General features: G+C 40.7%; 1 protein-coding gene and 1 pseudogene across 2 annotated transcripts in view; both read right to left on the bottom strand.

Moving 5' to 3' along the window:
• Positions 1 to 15,394, bottom strand: part of ASTN1 (astrotactin 1) — a 345,625-nt gene that overhangs the window by 260,975 nt on the left and 69,256 nt on the right. The window lies entirely within an intron of this gene.
• The window catches only part of LOC122452270, a 66,281-nt pseudogene continuing 56,833 nt past the window's right edge, over positions 5,947 to 15,394 (bottom strand).

Genomic DNA, 15,394 nt, shown 5'->3' with positions numbered 1-15,394 from the left:
GATTTTAGCTATCCTAGTGGTATGAAGTGGTATTTCTTTATAGTTTTTATTTGTAGCTCCCTAAATACTAGTGCTGTTGAGCATCTTTTTATGGGCTTATTGATCATCTGTACATTTTCTTTGGAGGATGTGTATTCAAATCTTAGCCCGATTTTTAGTTGGATTACTAGTCTTTTTATTGTTGAGCTATAGTTCTTTATATCTTTTTTGGATACATGATTTTTAAAAGTATTTTGGATACTTGATCAGATACATGATTTGCAAATATTTACTCTTACCCTGTGGGTTGTATTTCCAATTTCCTAATTTTATTCTTTGAAACACAAGAGTTTTGAATTTTGAAGTCCAATTTATCTGATTTTTTCCCTTTGTTTCTTGTGGTTTCAGTGCCATAGTTAAAGATGCATTGCCTAATCCAAAATCACAAAGACTTAAACCTGTGTTTTCTTCTAAAGGTTTTGGAGTTTTAGCTCTTACATTTATATATTAAATCCACTTTAGCACATAGTGTGAGGTAAGGGTTCAAATCACTCTTTTGCATGGGATATGCAGTTTAACAGTTGTACTAGGACTGTTTCCACCACCCCTCCATTGGGCAGCACCCTTATCAAAAAACTGTCTATAAACATAAGGGTTTATCTCTGTCGTCTCAATTACATTCCATTTTTCTATGTCTATCCTTATGCCAGTAGGATGCTGTCTTTATTACTGTGGCTCTGTAGGACAAACAGAGAGGAAAGAGCCTTGTGGTATTAGAATACAAGCCCCATGAAGACAAAGTAGGAGCTTTGTCTACTTTGGTGAAGAGGACATCTTCAGTGTTTAGAGAAGTGTCTGACACATGGTAAAGCGCAGAATAAATATCCTTTGACATTGAAAAAATGATTGAATAAAAATATGATTAGAATCCACTATCAAATTTCAACCACATATGAATCTACTTCTTGGGTCAGCATTCTGCTTTCTCCTTCCATCAAGTCTGGGAAGCTTGTGTGGAAGACCTTGCCAAATATTTTGCTGAAGTCTAAAGGACATTTATTTTAATGCTCAGTGTCAGAATACCCTATGTGACATCTATCAAGTTAGAATTACCAAAAGAACAATGACTTAGACCATTCCTAGCATAGGCAGGACATCACTAGCTGATTTAAGAAGGAAATTCTTACCTATTTCTTTAAAACCATTATTACCAACTTAGAAGAACTGCAAAATCCTGTAACAACCACACTCATATCATTTTGAAGTTTAAGAACCCATCTGATAAGCTGATACTCTGAGATGTCACATTTGCCCCTTTTGGAAGGGCAAGCCCAGGAAGCAACAGTGAAAAACAAGCAAATGACGATCCTCAATACTTGCTCTGTCAGAGCTCTCCACATTTCTGAAGGGGACATAAATGACTGAAAGATTGGGTAGTGGGTTCAGTTCAGTTCAGTTCAGTCGCTCAGTCGTGTCCGACTCTTTGCGACCCCATGAATTACACCACGCCAGGCCTCCCTGTCCATCACCAACTCCCGGAGTTTACTCAAACCCATATCCATCGAGTCGGTGATGCCATGGGCAGTGGGTAGATTTTGTCAAAAAAAAAAAAAAAAAATCAACAAAGAAAAGGAGACATTTCAAATTTTCCCACACATAAACAACTAACAGTTTTAATTTTTAAAGATCAATTTTTTCCTTAATTGTATGTGACAGTGGACTTTTCAGCTGTGTGGGTATATACAGGACTATTAGGTCTCCACATTTAATTGAGGGTTTACATTTGGGGGTTTATGTTTTGCATGCAGATCTGCATACAAATACTGATACTGACATCAGCTCCCAAGAGAGCCTGACTTATACAAATATCCTTGCCTGAAATCTCATGAACTTTCAGGCAACTTCCATAATTCAGTCGTTACAGCTTTATGTACTTATGCCGCCTCCTTACTAAAAAAAAATCTTCACAATTTTCATTTGAGATCGCTACACAAATTGCCTCATTTAATCTTCTCAATTGAAACAGATATTGTCTTCTGCTGCAAAGATGAGAACAGCAAGACTGAGAGAGGTTAAGAAAATTATCAGTTCATAATCAGAGGAGCCAAGTTTCAAACCCAGGTCGGTCTGACACTAAAATGTACATCCTACCTCTCAAAAGAATATAATGCATTATAAATGCACATCGGGTAATTTCAAACAAAGAGTGGCTACCTGAGCATATGACTGTCTCCCGAGTAAAATCCAACTGCCTCTCTTTCTCTAAATCCTTGCCATGGACTTTGCCAATTCAAATGCCCATAATCTCAAGCCCACTACCTTTTCATCTTTCTCACATTCTCAACATGTATTTTCATTCTCAGTGTTTGCTTTTTTTTTGGTGGGGGGGCGCAAAAAACACTTCATGTGACATCTATCTTTTTAACAAGTTTTTGAGTGTACAGTATAGTGTTGTTAACTATATACACAGCCCTGTTGTATAACAGAGCTCTAAAACTTTTCCATCTTGGATTCCTGAAACTCTATACCCATGGAAAAGCAACTTCCCATGTCTTCCTCCCTCTGGTCTCCAGTATCCACCATTCTACTTTCTGTATCTATGCATTTTACTTCTTTGAATACCTAATGTAACAGGAATATGTATTATTTGTGTGATGCTTATTTTCATTTATTCATAACAGAAATTTTAGATTGTCCCATATCTTGGATATTGTTATTAATGGGCAATGAACATGGAAATGCAAATATCTCTGTGAGATCCTGTTTTCAGTTCTTTTGAATAAGTAGCCAGAAGTGGGACTGCTAGATTATTTTACATAGTAGGTCTACTTTTAATGTGTTGAGGAATCTTCATAACCTTTTCCATAGTGGCTGAACCATTTTACATTCCTACAAACAGTCTATGATGGTTCAAATTTCTCCATAGCCTTATCGACACTCACTTTTTTTTAATGACAGCCATTGCAACAGGTATGAAGTGATAGCTTATGATCTGCACTTCTCTGGTGATTACATATGTTGAGCATCTTTCATAAACCTGTTGACCATTTGTGTGTCTTGGAGAAACATCTATTCAAGTCTTGCATGCTATGCTAAGTCGCTTCAACCATGTCCAACTTTCTGGGACCCCATGGACTGTAGCCCACCAGGTTCCTCCATCCATGGGATTCTCCAGGCAAGAATACTGGAGTCGGTTGCCATGCCCTCCTCCAGGGGATCTTCCCAACCCAGGGTTCGAAACCACGTCTCTTATGTCTCCTGCATTGGCAGGAGGGTTCTTTGCCACTAGGGCCACCAAGTCCTTAGACCATTTTTAAATGAAGTTATTTGGTTTTATCATTTCATTGTTGGAGTTCCTTAATATTTTGGATATTAACCTCCTGTCATACTCACAGTTTGCTAATATTTTCCCATTCCACAGGTTGCCTTTTTACTCTGTTGATTGTTTTCTTTGATGTACAGAAGCTTTTTAGTTTAATGTAATCCCACTTGTCTATTTTTGCTTTTGCTATCTATGTTCTTGATGTCATAGCCAACAAATAATTGCCAACACCAACCTTATGAAGATTTTCCTTTCTGTTTTCTTCAAGGAGTTTTATAGTTTCAGGTTTTACACTTAAGCATTTAATCCATTTTGAGTTGATTTTTGTGTATGCTGTAAGATAAGGGTCCAACTTCATTCTTTAGCAGGTAGATATTCAGGTTTCCCAATGCCATTTATTAAATAAACTTTTCTTTCCCCATTGTGTAGTGTTGGCAATACTGTTAAAGATCATTGGACCACATGTACTTGGGTCTACACTCTATTCTGTTCTATTGGTCTATATGTTTCCTATTATGCCAATACCATACTGTTTTGACCAATACCATACTGTTTTGATCAGCACAGCTTTATGTTTTGAAGTCAAAATGGAAATACATCCCCTGTGCATGGGTTAAAAGACTTACTATTGTTAAAATATCCATATTATTTAAAGCGATCTAAAGATTCAATGCAATGCGTATTAAAAACTCCAATGGCAAATTTTTCAGAAATAGGAAAAATATCCTAAAATTCACACAGAATCATGAGGATCCTGATAACCAAAACAATCTTGAGAAATAAGAACAAAACTCAATGAGTGGTTTTTTTTTTTAAACTATCTTTGCTTCTTGTGAATCAACCCCCTAAAAAGAAAATGGCAGGAATTTTTGCAGGTCTACAACACACTATTTTTGAATACCAGCTTTGAGAGCAAACTTCAATGTCATTCAGATGCATGAATCCCAGATAATTAAAGACTGCTTGTGCATCTCAAGTCCAATATAGCTAACTTCTAGAAGTAAACCCAATCTAGAACAACTCATGGTGGTGAAGGCTTGGTCACTAAGTCATGTCTGACTCTTGTGACCCCACTGTCTGTAGTCTGTCAGGCTCTTCTGTCCATGGGATTTCCCAAGCAAGAATACCGGGTTGCCATTTCCTTCTCCAGGAGATCTTCCTGAGGGATCAGACTCCTGCCTCCTGCATTGCAGGCAGATTCTTTCACTGCTGAACCACTAGCAAGCCCCCAGAACAACTCATACAGAGATCTTAATGGTTTCCTCATTCTTTCCCAGCTTTGACAAAACTGTCATCATTTTGTTCATCACTATCATTTCTCCAATCATCACCACCACCAGGAAAAAGCTGTGGTATTTTCAAAGAAAATTTACATCATTGTTTCTTCCCAACTGCCCAATACCTTCACCTTATTTCATGGACAAATTTCTCCATACAGGTTCAGCCTTAACCAAGTACAGCTCTCTCAAACACAGTCTTTAGGGTTAGAACCTGGCTTCAGTCCCAGACTCATCATCTATCAGCTATATGTCTCTACACAACCCATTTAATAAATCTAATCCTCAATTTCCTCACCTAAAAGTAGCTGTAATAATGATACCTATATCAAAACTTTATCATAAAAATGAAATAAATAATACAGTGCCTGCCTGGTCCGCAGAGATGCTTGCATTACAGCTATTCTTACTTGTGTCTTCCCCAGTGGCTCAGACAGTAAAGAATCTGCTTGCAATGCTATAGACCCAGATTCCGTCCTTGGGTCGAGATGACCCCATGGAGGAAATGGCAGACCACTCCAGTATTCTTGCCTGGAAAATATCATGGACAGAGGAGCCTGGCAGGCTACAGTCCGTGGGGTCCCAAAGACTTGGACACGACTGAGCAACTAACACAGTATTATTATTACCATTATTTTGGTTTCATTTTCCTTTTTTTTTAAAAAAAAAAAAAGCCCCTAAATTCTCTGGCTTCCAGAAAGCATCAGAGAAACCAAGTGCCATTTCAGGACACGTTGTAAAGCAAGACCTAGATGCACACGCCGCAGGGAACACCTCTGGTTGCTCCGTGTATAGCACGCAGGCCTCCAGCAGACTATGGGGAACGCACCAGGGGCGCGACCCACCCCACTCGCACCTGCGGTGTTGCCGGTTTTAAGGCGCTTGTGTCCCACTGCCCGGCCAGCAGTGCAGAACCGACACAAGAAGCCTGAGGGCACCCGGCGCCACCCATGAGGCCACGCCTTCCCCTTTGGTCTGGGGAGGCCCTGGGCAGGCTCACCCCTGGCAGCAACGCCTAGCAGGGTCCCCCCGAGAAAACGGCCTCTGCATGGAAGCAGACCAGGTGCACTTTATGAAACTAAGAGGATGGGCGGCCACTCTACTCACTCAGCAGACAGGCGGAGGCGCAGGGCAGGACAGTTGCCAGGGTTTTCTTTTTTTCCCTTGTTTTAAACAGTTAATGCGCTCGGAGAGCTGGACTAGACGCAGGTGTAGAAATCTCGGCCAAAGTCTTCTATGAAAGAGGACGCCACGTGGGGTGAAGAGGGTAGCTCCGGCGGCCCCACAGTCTGCGTCCGGCTGCGGCCACGTGGCCGTGGACAAGTTGACCCTGAGCGGCTGCAGCGGGACGATTCAGGGGCCGTGGCGTCAAGGTCGCATGTGTCGCTGCAGCGATTTTCTCTTTCTCTTCTGAAAGAAACAGCAGCACCTTGGTGTCATCAGCCACCTCCAACTCTACAGGGACTGTGATGGGGACACTGAAGTGACCGGCAGTGGGGTCGTCGGCATTCAGCTGCCTGTTGATGGAGTTCAGTGCCTTGTTTCTGCAGGGTAGCAGGGCTTCGTTGTGCGCTGGAGGCTGCGAGGGTGGGTCAGTGGGGACTATGCCACAGGCATGCAGAGGGGCTCCCGGCCCAGTCGTAGCCAACCACGGCAGCTGTGGTCAGAGGTGATAAAGAGCTCGCGCAGGTGATCGCAGTCCGGCTCTGGGAAGAAGTCCAGGCGCCGCACGTGGCGCAGGCACAAGGCCATCTCCTCCCGGAGGCTCTCGCGGAGCATCTCGATGGGCGTGGCCCGCTTGGTATCCGGGATCTTCTGGGAACTTTTCTTTGAGCATGTGGGCCTTGAGCCCCTGGCCACACCGGCTACCGCGCAGGAATCACAGGAACCGGCGGCCCAGGGTCTCCAGGGCGTCTTGGTGGCTCTGCTCCTGACCAGGTATGTATTGATGCTCAAGCCGTGCCCGTCACCTCTTGCGCTCGCGGTACGGGATGTGATCCTTGGTCTCGGGGTCTCTGGACTCCTCGGCCAGGTGCAAGTTGATGATGTGGGTGGTGTGCTGCTGATTAGTGCCCGGCAGCCCCCCCAGAAAGTTCTCGGGCTTCACATCCAGGTAAATGAGGTTTTGCTGTGAGTGTTCTCAATCCAGGCGGGGGCCCAGCAAGATTGCGATTGTGAGCACTGTTTTGAGCGTGTGTGCAGTTGGAGAAGAGGTCCTCCACGCCGAGCAACTCCAGCTCTGAGGTGGTGCGCTTCCCCCACTGGTCAGAGGAGTGAGGACGCCCTCCGTGTCGCTGAGCTGCTCTCAGAAGCAGGACTCCAGGCACTTAAGGCTGGGACACCAGGACTTGATGAGCTCTAACTTGAGAGCTACGTATTCATTTGTAGAGAGATTCTTTTTCTAGCCAAAGTTTCTAACTGTTGTTAAGTGGCTGTCTACTCTCCCCAAACCTCTTAAATGACCCAGTCTGTGATATAGGTTCCAAGAGGTCATGAAGTGAACCCAGATCACCTTCTATTAATGTTAAATGAGCCTGTAAATGCACGTTGGGCAGCAAATCAAAACCACTGTTAGCAGCTTCTCTAACTGAAGAAGTTCCTGTCTGTTAAAGGACCAGCTGCCCTTTCATAAAAGACCACTTTTTTTTTTCTATGAATAATACATAAAATAGTAGGGAAGAAAACACATTTCCATTAAGCAATATCAATTCTCAACACACTGTATATAATCTCTTATACCTCTATAATTAAAAATTAAATACAAAGTATTATGTTGAAGAAACTCCAAAGCTGATTTTTATGTACTCTCTTTTTTCTCCGAAAACCTCATTCTTACCAGCCTTTCAATATAATTATATTCCCGGGAAAAAGTGGCAGGCAGAAAAGAATAAATCAACATATAATCTTCCTTTAAAGTCCTGGCTTATATTTTATGATGTGTACAGGCTGTTTAAAAAAAAATCATGTCTGAAATTTTCCACAATGAACATATGCTATCTTCCATTATTTTGCTATTTTAAAGAGAAAATCATGCAACATATCAGATCTGTTGTATTCCTAGACACAAGAGACTTTAGTTTACTGTGCAGACTTTCATTGACTGTGTGGGTTTCTATTAACCTATTTCTAGATCTTAAGTCCCTGACAAATAGCTGGTGCTTAATGAATATTTTTCTGAATAAATAAATACTAATATTAAAAATAAAGACTAAGAAGATATTTGAGGATGGGACAATTCAATGTTTTGCCAATATTATTGCCCAGTGAATTTTCCCCTTCTCTGCTCCACTTCCCTCTTTACTAAATAAAGACAGAGCAATTTCAGGGAAACTATCATTAGGAAGTGGGAGGATTCTTCTTACTGTTGTCCTTAATTCACTTGGGACAGGCATTCTCATTTATTTAAGAAAGTCCATTGAGTAAAAGTCCATTAAGTAAAAGTCATTGAACTCAGGAAAGTATGGGCATCTATCTTCTTAAGCTATGAAAGTAAAAAGTAATAATATATTACAACAAAAAACTAGGTTATATGCCTTTCAATCAACATACCCAAATTGATTAAAATTCAAATCATAGGATTTTTAAAGATCCTTACTGTCTTGGAAAATAACCCTTCCTTTTTAAAACTGTGGAAGCTCAGGTAGAAGAAGTTAAGTGATAGTCCCAAAGATACAGAACTAATAAATGGCAGAAAGACTTGTTCTCAGGTACTAAGTCCAATTTCAACACATGTTCTATTTCACCTCATTCTACTATAACCCCCTTAGTGCTTTATAGACAGACAATAAAAATTAGTTAATGCAGATGATGACGATAATGAAATTTCACTGTGCTGGAAACAGGGAAATGAGGTCAGTTAGCTGGCATTTGGTGATGCTTTTGTTTAAGGCAGAACATTTATTATTCTCTCTCTCTGCATATAAAAAAAAATCTATGTACTTTGCTAAAAAAAAAAAGCCTTAGGCAACTAAATATCATTCATTAAAACATTTAAGACAAGTGACAGCTTCTAGTAATACATTTCCAGAACAGAACAAGCAGGATAAAGATAACTTAGAAACTGCATACATAGAGAATTTTTCTACTGATACCCTAATCCCCTGCTGGCCAATTTTTAAAAGTGGGCTTTTATTGTACCATAAAAATGAACGGGCTGAGGCTTTCACATCCGGAGAAAGGTTGGTACCTGCACGAAAAATGTTTTGCCTTTCAGAGTTCAGGATGAGACAAAATCCTTGTTACTCTTGGGTGAGGAAAATTAACCATTGTGATAGAATTGGGTATTGAAAGGCAATTTGTGAGTAGCACATAAACTATAACTTGAGCAAGATAATTCCATTTCTAAGATGATTACTGATGCAAGGTTGGTCCTGGGGTCCTTTCCCAGTATTACCACTAATATGACCTTGTCTTTTACATACCAAAGACCCAGCTTTGGAGAACTGTTTGACAGTAGCTTTGAAAGCTAAGCACTTTATATCTAGAAATTCCAGTCATCAGTGTATATCTAACTAATATGCATTTGTATATGAGTCAAAAAAACATTCACAAGAATGCTCATAGCAGCCCTATTCAAAACTGCCCCAAACTGGAAACTACCCAAATGGCCATCATGAGTAGGATGGATAAATACATTGTGTTATAGTCACACAATGGAGTACCGTTTTGCAGTGATAATGAATGAACTAGAGCTACACTCAATAACACAAATTTTCACAAAAACATATTGTAGAGTAAAAGAAGCCACCTACATGAAAAGTTTGAACCCTATGATTCTGTTATATGAAATTTCAAAGTGATCCAGTTAATCTGTGGCGTTACAAATCCAGTTAATGCTTTCCCTGGTGGAGGGGGTGGTGATGATGGGAAGGGACACAAGGAGGATTTTTTTTTTGGGGGGGTGCTCATTCTGTTTTCTTTCTTGATCAGGGTCCTGCTTATACAGGGTTGTTATCTTTGTTTAAATGCACTGACCTTTATGCTTATGATTTGTAAGTTAATATGAGTGTATGTCTATGTCATTAAAAAAAATCGAACAAGCTCTGAACATTTTCCTATAGAAACAAGATAGGGCGAGAGTGACGCATTAGTAGAAGAGATGTCCCATTAGTAAGATAAAGAATGACTGCACCCACAGGCAGCCTTCCCTCCCTTGCCCTGTTTTACCCTCATCATTGCTTATGAAACTGGTCATCAGCCTGCAAATGAGGAACACAAATGTATAAATGTCACATTCTTATGCAGGAACCAAGGCACTCACTTCTTTTTGCCCCAAGGCAGGATTGGGTCTCAGTTTTCATATACTAAAAATGGACCTATTAGGGTAATGAGTGAGTTCATGTCTGTCATTTCAAGTTGATTGCTGGCAGTCTGTGTTATCTGAGATGTGTCCCACTAATTAGAGAGAAATCAGATAAATTCAGGGAACATACATCATTTGGGGACATGGACTAATTGGGCATTTGTCCTTTGTGCTCCATCTGTAAGGACCACTGAGGGAACACAGAGGTCTGTCGTCAAGATTTAAAAAACGGAGGAAGGAATAAACTTTTAAGTACTTATTATGAGCCAATACAGTGTTAGGTATTTGAATAATCTTCACGGTAGCTTTCCAAGTCAGGTAATACTGGCCTCATTTTACAGAGAAGGAAACAAACTCTGAAAGAGGATGAAACCTATGGAAGTTCTATTGCTACTAAGGGAAAAGAGATTCAAATTTGGGACCATTGACTCCTCAGGCTGTTTTCATATAGTATAGTTTCTATGGAGATCAACAGCCCTTTGGCAAAATGTCTGTATTCTTTGGAGAAAGATAAGGCAACCCACTTCAGTATTCTTGCCTAGGAAATCCTATGGACAGAAGAGCCTGGCAGGCTACAGTCCATGGGGTCACAAAGAGTCAGACACAACTGAGCGACTAAACAACAACAATCAGATTCCTTAGAGAAAAGAACCTAAGGATTCTTTTTAATTCTGCTTCAGATCAATCCAAACACCAGGGAGTATTCCAAGTGCAAGAAAAAACAGAGTTTTGCCTGGAGAAAAAAAAGTCTTAAATAGCTGGGAGTAGTGAAGGTTTAAATTTTTCACAATTGTCATCACTGGGTCAGACCACTTTCTCAGTCAAGCCCAAAATTCTCTCAGAAATGATGATATCCAAGGGGTGGTCTATGAAATACCTCCCAAAAGGCAGTCCTCAAAATTTTAGGCATTCACATTCACAGTTAATGCATCTAACTTCCTTTAGACTCAAGAAGGAATCCTAGCACTATAGAACTGGCCAAGACCCAAAGAGGAAGAAAAAACCAGTGGTGCCAACCCAAAAGACTTTAGAGAAACCATAAACCGGATATATTGCTTTGAGGTGTCAGAACTCCAACTGGGAGCAGACCTTGCCTGAAAGCTATTCCCTGACCATCGTGGCTGCTGCTATGACCTAGAATAAACATCTGACTCTGCCTACCTTAGCTTTCCCGCACTGCAAAAGGATGATAAGAACTCCTGCCTGTCCTCAAGGATGTTAAAAGGACCAGCTAATGTTTACAGGAAGAAGCACCACGTAAGTGCTAAGTGACCACCAGTTCAGGGAGCCTTGAGCAAGGCGGGTTGGTGTTGTTCTTACAGAGATCATATGTGTTCTCACCTCCCAAAAGAGAAGGTTTGAGAGTGACCCCCTATGTCGTCATAAGACACAAAAGCAAATGGATGATGTACAGATATATTGGGGGACTGAAGGAAGAAGTCAGAAAATAATTAGAGTGAAATTTGCCAGGCTAAATGAGATCTACAGTAGCCCTGTCCTTACATTCAAAATCACAGGCAGCCATTTGTCCTCTGCATGCTCTCTGGCAGGGTTAGAAGGACTGCGCACTGGGAGAGTTGAATGAAACCACACTGGAGGGCTGGTCAAGAGAAAGCAGCCACAGAGACTCTGAATTAAAACTGATCTAACATGAGGACAGAGAAGAGGATCCACTGAGTTACAGAGATAGAGCAGCCAGTACGCAGTGGGTCTGCAGAAACAGCAAAGCAATAGATAAATCAAACAGTAGCTGGCTTCTGTTCAGGTGACTCTCCTCCAGGGCTTCCATCAGGTGGCAAGCAGAAGTGAATACTAAGAACAAACTCCCAGGCTCTGAGTTAGATCATTTTACATGTTTATCAAACCAGTCAATCCTAAAGGAAATCAGCCTTGAATATTCATTGGATGGACTGATGCAGAAGCTGAAGCTATAATACTTCGGCCACCTGATGCAAAGAGCCAAACCACTGGAAAAGGCAGGAGGAGAAGAGGACGACAGAGGAGAGAATGAGATGGTTGGATGACATCACTGACTCAATGGACGTGAGTTTGAGCAAGTTCCGGGAGATGGTAAAAGACAGGGAAGCCTGGTGGGCTGCAGTCCATGGAGTGGCAAAGAGTCGGACATGACTTAGTGACTGAACAACACATGTTTATCATACAGTCCTCACCAGCCCCTAAGAAGTGGGTACTATCATTTTTCTAGAAATGAGTTCAAAGTGAAAAGGTAACTTGCCTAAGATAATGACATCATTACTAAAATATAGATCTGGCTGACACAGGAGCCCTTACTCATTAAACTGGGTCCTCCATCTTATCACAGTTATTCACAGTGTCAACTAGCTCTAAGCAGATTGCTAGGCCAGCTCAGTTACACATCTAAACCATGGTACCTGGCTTTGGAGTTAAAGCATATGGCCTGAAGTGCAGTAACTCATCCGACAAGCATTTGAAGAGGGCCTGCTGTGGGCCAGGCTTGTACTAGATGTGTATAATGCAGGCAAAAGAAGACCGACTCCTTGACTTTGGTGATGTCCTTCAGCTCCAACAAGCATGGTGGGGTAGTCATTCTTGGCAAGTGCTCCACAACAAACCTCAGCCGTAGTTGGCAAGATGCATAAGCAACCACTGGAGGTGATGGCCCCTTGGAAGCCATTCTCAAGGAGCCCCTCAGCAAACAGAGAATATTCGTTAGTCTAAGTCTTGACAGTTCTATATTAATCTCCTGAAGATTATGCAGCTAAAATCTGCTGCATGTTCCTTTACTTTTAATTACAGTCCTATGAAAGGTTTGATTTTTTTGTGTGGGGGGGGGCGGGGGGGAACTAGTAGTTACTGCAGAGGAAAAAAGTTCTTAATTTATTCATAATGCTATTAAGACAAAGTCATGTTTTATTGGGCTCTGTGTGTTTATGTTGTGACGCAGAAGTCAATAAGAGGGAGCTTTAGTAATATATAATATCTATTAATATTCTCCGTATATGTTCACCAAACAAACAATGTCTCAGCATCAGTAAAGGATTTCAATAATTAAAAAGTATGATTTTTCCCAGTTTAACTATTTCCTATTAAAAGGATGCCACAGACACTTATGCTGACAGCCTCTCATTCCCAGCTAAAGCAATTGCACTTTATGGGGAGAGAGAGTGAAATGAACGATATAGTCCAGGAAGGGGCTCTTGTCTCCATGCTGACACTAACTGCAAATGACCTTGAGGTCTAGACCCTTCCCTCTTCATCTGTAGGCTGAAAAGATTTAGATGAGGCGATAGCCATGTCTTCCCCTGCTTTCCAATTGTGAAATAGTACTCCCCTGGGCCTTATCTTTATCCCTCCTTGATCACTGCTACCTTTTGTCAAGGATCTTTTTTTTTTTTTTTTTTTTTTTTTTTTTAAATTTTTTATTAGTTGGAGGCTATTAACTTCACAACATTTCAGTGGGTTTTGTCATACATTGATATGAGTCAGCCATAGATTTACATGTATTCCCCATCCCGATGCCCCCTCCCACCTCCCTCTCCACCCGATTCCTCTGGGTCTTCCCAGTGCACCAGGCCCGAGCACTTGTCTCATGCATCCCACCTGGGCTGGTGATCTGTTTCGCCATAGATAGTATAGATGCTGTTCTTTTGAAACATCCCACCCTCACCTTCTCCACAGAGTTCAAAAGTCTGTTCTGTATTTCTGTGTCTCTTTTTCTGTTTTGCATATAGGGTTATCGTTACCATCTTTCTAATTCCTTATTATGTGTTAGTATGCTGTATTGGTCTTTATCTTTCTGGCTTACTTCACTCTGTATGATGGGCTCCAGTTTCATCCATCTCATTAGAACTGATTCAAATGAATTCTTTTTAATGGCTGAGTAATATTCCATGGTGTATATGTACAACAGCTTCCTTATCCATTCGTCTGCTGATGGGCATCTAGGTTGCTTCCATGTCCTGGCAATTATAAACAGTGCTGCGATGAACATTGGGGTGCACGTGTCTCTTTCAGATCTGGTTTCCTCAGTGTGTATGCCCAGAAGTGGGATTGCTGGTCATATGGCAGTTCTATTTCCAGTTTTTTAGGAATCTCCACACTGTTTTCATAGTGGCTGTACTAGTTTTGCATTCCACCAAGTGTAGAGAAGGGTTCCCGTTTTCTCCACACCCTCTCCAAGCATTTATTGCTTGTAGACTTTTGGATAGCAGCCATTCTGACTGGTGTGTATGGTAACCGTCATTGTGGTTTTGATTTGCATTTCTCTAATAATGAGTGATGTTGACACCTTTTCATGTGTTTTGTTAGCCAATCTGTATGTCTTCTTTGGAGAAATATCTGTTTAGTTCTTTGGCCCATTTTTTGATTGGGTCATTTATTTTTCTGGAATTGAGCTGCAGGAGTTGCTTGTATATTTTTGAGATTAATCCTTTGTCTGTTTCTTCATTTGCTATTATTTTCTCCCAATCTGAGGGCTGTCTTTTCACCTTACTTTTAGTTTCCTTTGTAGTGCAAAAGCTTTTAAGTTTCATTAGGTCCCATTTGTTTAGTTTTGCTTTTATTTCCAATATTCTGGGGGGTGGGTCATAGAGGATCTTGCTGTGATTTATGTCGGAGAGTGTTTTGCCTATGTTCTCCTCTAGGAGTTTTATAGTTTCTGGTCTTACATTTAGATCTTTAATCCATTTTTAGTTTATTTTTGTGTATGGTGTTAGAAAGTGTTCTAGTTTCATTCTTTTGCAAGGTGGTTGACCAGTTTTAAAATTCACACTCTATTTATGATTAAAACTCTCCAAAAGGCAGGGAATAGAAGGAACATACCTCAACATAATAAAAGCTTATATATGACAAACCCACAGCAAGCATCACCCTGCAATGGTGAAAAATTGAAAGCATTTCCCGCCTGAAATCAGGAACAAGAACAAGGGTGCCCACTCTCACCACTACTATTCAACATAGTGTTGGAAGTTTGGCCACAGCAATCAGAGCAGAAAAGAAGTAAAAGGAATCCAGATAGGAAAAGAAGAAGCGAAACTCTCACTGTTTGCAGATGACATGATCCTCTACATAGAAAACCCTAAAGACTCTACCAGAAAATTACTAGAGCTAATCAATGAATATAGTAAAGTTGCAGGATATAAAATTAACACACAGAAATCCCTTGCATTCCTATATACTAACAATGAAAAAACAGAAAGAGAAATTAAGGAAACAATACCATTCACCATTGCAACAAAAAGAATAAAATACTTAGGAGTATATCTACCTAAAGAAACAAAAGACCTATACATAGAAAACTATAAAACACTGATGAAAGAAATCAAAGAGGACACAAACAGATGGAGAAACATACCGTGTTCATGGATTGGAAGAATCAATATTGTCAAAATGGCTATTCTACCCAAAGCAATCTATAGATTCAATGCAATCCCTATCAAGCTACCAACGGTATTTTTCACAGAACTAGACCAAAGAATTTCACAATTTGTATGGAAATACAAAAAACCTCGAATAGCCAAAGTAATCTTGAGA

The sequence above is a fragment of the Cervus canadensis genome, chromosome 13 (genome assembly GCF_019320065.1).
Source record: "Cervus canadensis isolate Bull #8, Minnesota chromosome 13, ASM1932006v1, whole genome shotgun sequence".
In the NCBI taxonomy this organism is placed as follows: Eukaryota; Metazoa; Chordata; class Mammalia; order Artiodactyla; family Cervidae; genus Cervus; species Cervus canadensis.
Note: the sequence above shows the minus strand (reverse complement) of the source record. Positions and strands in the feature narration are given on the sequence as shown.